The sequence below is a fragment of the Lactuca virosa genome, chromosome 5 (assembly GCF_052849685.1).
Source record: "Lactuca virosa cultivar CGN04683 chromosome 5, Lactuca_virosa_CGN04683_v6, whole genome shotgun sequence".
In the NCBI taxonomy this organism is placed as follows: domain Eukaryota; kingdom Viridiplantae; phylum Streptophyta; class Magnoliopsida; order Asterales; family Asteraceae; genus Lactuca; species Lactuca virosa.
This window is the reverse complement of record NC_136430.1, coordinates 424,757,912-424,761,270: the sequence shown is the minus strand read 5'-3', so window position 1 is coordinate 424,761,270 and position 3,359 is coordinate 424,757,912. Positions and strand designations below refer to the sequence as shown.

Below are 3,359 nucleotides of genomic sequence, written 5' to 3'. Positions count from 1 at the left end.
CTAGTTTATTAGAGATAAGATCAAACCAATCTTAGATAAGTAATTGGATCATTGAATTAGGCTGTGCTAGAGAACTCATATTATGACCATAATTGTGTTTATCAAATCAATCTTACATGGCTCCAATCATATTCAATAATTGATTATGTGTTAACTATTGTGTGACCATACATTAGACTTACATGAATTAATTAATGTTAGTAGATTTAGAACTAAATTGCTAATACTATATTAATTGGTACCAACAATAATTGTCATAGCTAATTTATAAACCATTGAGGGAAAGTGGATTCGAACTAACATAAATGTTTTGTTAATTGATTGAATTTGTATTAAGAATTAAGTTCATGTAAAATTGCAAAATTAGATAAAACCCCTTCCTTTGTTAATAATTAGGTTAATTTAATAGTAAGTAGATTAATTAGTCAATACCGTTCCCTGTGATTGACACCCGACTTACCCAAAACTATGCTATAGTCTGACTAGGTACACTGCCTACGTGCAATTAGTTAGTTAAGGTAGTTAGGTTATAAATATAAAATTAGGTGTAGCTATTTGCACGCATCAAGTTTTTGGCGCCGTTGCCGGAGAACGGCTTATTAGAATGTTTATTTATTTGCTTTATATTGATCGATCCTTTTTTTGGGGTAAAACCTGCAAAAAGTTACTTTTTCAGCTTAGGTTTTTGTTTCAGTACTAGATTCACGACGTGAGCCTTAAGCTCACGAAGTGAATTCAGTAGTTTTTCGTTTTTATTTTCTGTTAGTTTTTCTGTGACAACACGAGGTGGTGACCATTACCACGTCGTGGTGGCCAGTCAGTAGGCAATTTTTATTTAGTTTTTGTTCAGTTTTACGTTTTTATTTTGTATATTTTGCAGGAGTTCATGACCAGAGGTTCCAACACACCTTTGGTACCACCACTTGAAGATCCAGAGTCAGCCCTTCACAAAAAGAAGGATAAGAACGTGAAAGAAGATCAAAAACCAAAGAAGACACCCTTACAAGAGTTCAAGTCAGTGTTCTTAAAGAATTCGGGGAAGAAAATGGGAGAATCGAGCTCATCTTCAAAGGACAAGAGCAAGATAGAAAGTTTGGATCAAATACTTATCCCAAACGAATCTGAATACGAGTCCGAGAACGAGTTTGGACTATATACGAGTGAACCCGAAGACGAGCCAAGAAACGAAATGGCGAACATTGAAGAAATGTCAATGGGAGCTTATAAGAAGCGAATTCGAGACGATGTTGGCCCTGGGTTAGTACAACCCGCGATTCCTGCCATTGCCACATTCGAGTTGAAGGGACACATCCTTAATGCACTCAAGGATGTTCCATTTTATGGAAAGGATCATGAGGACGCTTTTAAGCATCTAGATGAGGTCAATGACATTGCAGATTATTTCAATGTCCCAAATGTTAATAGAGATACCATCTTGCTAAGAATGCTTCCCGTTACTTTTAAGGGAGCTGCTAAAGATTGGTTAAAAGCACTTCCACCTGCTACAATCACTACTTGGGCTCAGATGCGCAAACAATTTTTGGACCAATTTTTCCCACCATCGAAGATAGCTAAACTCAAGAAGGCGATAGCTAACTTTGAGCAACAACCGGGGGAGTCACTATACGAGGCATGGGAGCGTTACAAAGGATTGTTAAGGAATTGTCCTCAACATGATCTTACTGTTCAACAAGAGATGTCTATTTTCTATGATGGGGTCAATGTTATGACAAGGCAACTCCTTGATTCTCAAGGGCCACTGACAAAGAAAAATATAAGGGAGGTCAAGGAGTTAGTTGAAGAATTCGCAAAACACTCTCGTGAGTACCACAACCCAAGACAAGATAGAACAAAAGGAAGTGGGGGTGCACATTCTGAAGAGATGACTGCTATGATGGCAATGTTGAATACTATGGACCGGAGATTGACCTAAATGGACCAATCAATTCATGAAATAAGAGTTGGATGTGAAAGGTGTAATGGTCCATGCTTGACCAAGGATTGCAGCTTAGATGATAACGGGAATAAAAAGGCTCAAGTTTGCTACTCGAGTGGGGATAAGTATGATGAGGATTGGAGAAAACCGAAGAAAGAGTGGCTGCCATACGATGAGTACAAGAAGAAAAAGGAATAGAAATATAAGCAGACAGGCCGAGGCTTCTACCAAAAAGAGCAACCACCAGCCGAGAAGAAAGTAGACTTGGAAAATATTTTGACCCGATTTATGGAGGCCTCCGAGAAAAGGCATGATGATACTGATGCAATGCTAAAGGAACACATGAAAATGATGAAAGAACAGCACACAATGATGATTGACCATCAAGCCTCATTAAGAAATCATCAAGCATCGATTCATAATCTAGAAGTCCAAGTTGGTCAACTAACTACTTTGGTGAGCAACAAATTATCCTCACAATTTCCCGATAAGAATGCTCAATCCCATGTTATGATGATCGAGACTGAAGAAGAGGCCATATCTGAGTTCCTAGAAGCACTAGAGGTGGAACCAAAGCCATCCGGACCAAAGCCAAAGAAGTCAAAGATTGAAATCGAAGATGTTGCTGAAGTACCAGACTCACGACGTGAGCCCGATAAGCTCACGTCGTGGGATCAGTCTGAACAGAAAATTTATGTAACTGTTCCGACTTATCAACCGCCTTTACCATTCCCGTCTCGAGCTAATCTCAGCCCACTGGAAAAGGAACATCTGGAGTTTATCAAGCGAGTAAAGGGTATTCCTATTAATACTCCTTTTATTGAGTCACTATCTAAAATTCCAGAGTATGCTAAGTTCCTTCAAGACCTTATAGACACTCGTCAGCAATTAAAGAAGAACTCCAAAGTTATTCTTAGTGAACAAAGCTCAAGAGTTGTATTGGGAGAAATACCTAAGAAGATGGGAGATCCTGGACGCCTCACTCTTCCATGTGAGTTTGGAAACAATTTAAAGACTTATGCTTTAGCCGATTCTGGGGCTAGCATAAATTTGATGCCATTTTCATTCTATCAAAAGCTGAATATTCAGAAAATGAAGGCTACAAAGATGACCATCCACATGGCCAATCGTTCGGTGACGCACCTAAGGGGAATCGTAGAAGATATCCTTGTTATAATCGGGAAATTTGTTTTCCCAGTTGACTTTGTGCTTATGGATATGAAGGAGGATGTAAATGTCCCAATCATTCTTGGTCGCCCTCTACCAAATACTGCTAAAGCTTTGGTAGATGTTCGTGAATCCAAGCTTACATTGAGGGTTGGTGATGATGAGGAAGATTTTGGAGTACAAGATGGATTTCAAGGAAATGATGTTGAAGGAGAGGTGTTTAATACTGATGAAGATAATGAACTTGAAGAATTAT

At 38.7% G+C, this 3,359-nt stretch overlaps 1 non-coding gene across 1 annotated transcript; it reads right to left on the bottom strand.

Moving 5' to 3' along the window:
* Positions 1-1,573: 1,573 nt before the first annotated feature.
* Positions 1,574-1,680, bottom strand: LOC145118298 (small nucleolar RNA R71). Its single transcript, XR_013713256.1, has one exon. It is a non-coding gene; the product is annotated as a small nucleolar RNA R71 (small nucleolar RNA).
* Positions 1,681-3,359: the final 1,679 nt, after the last annotated feature.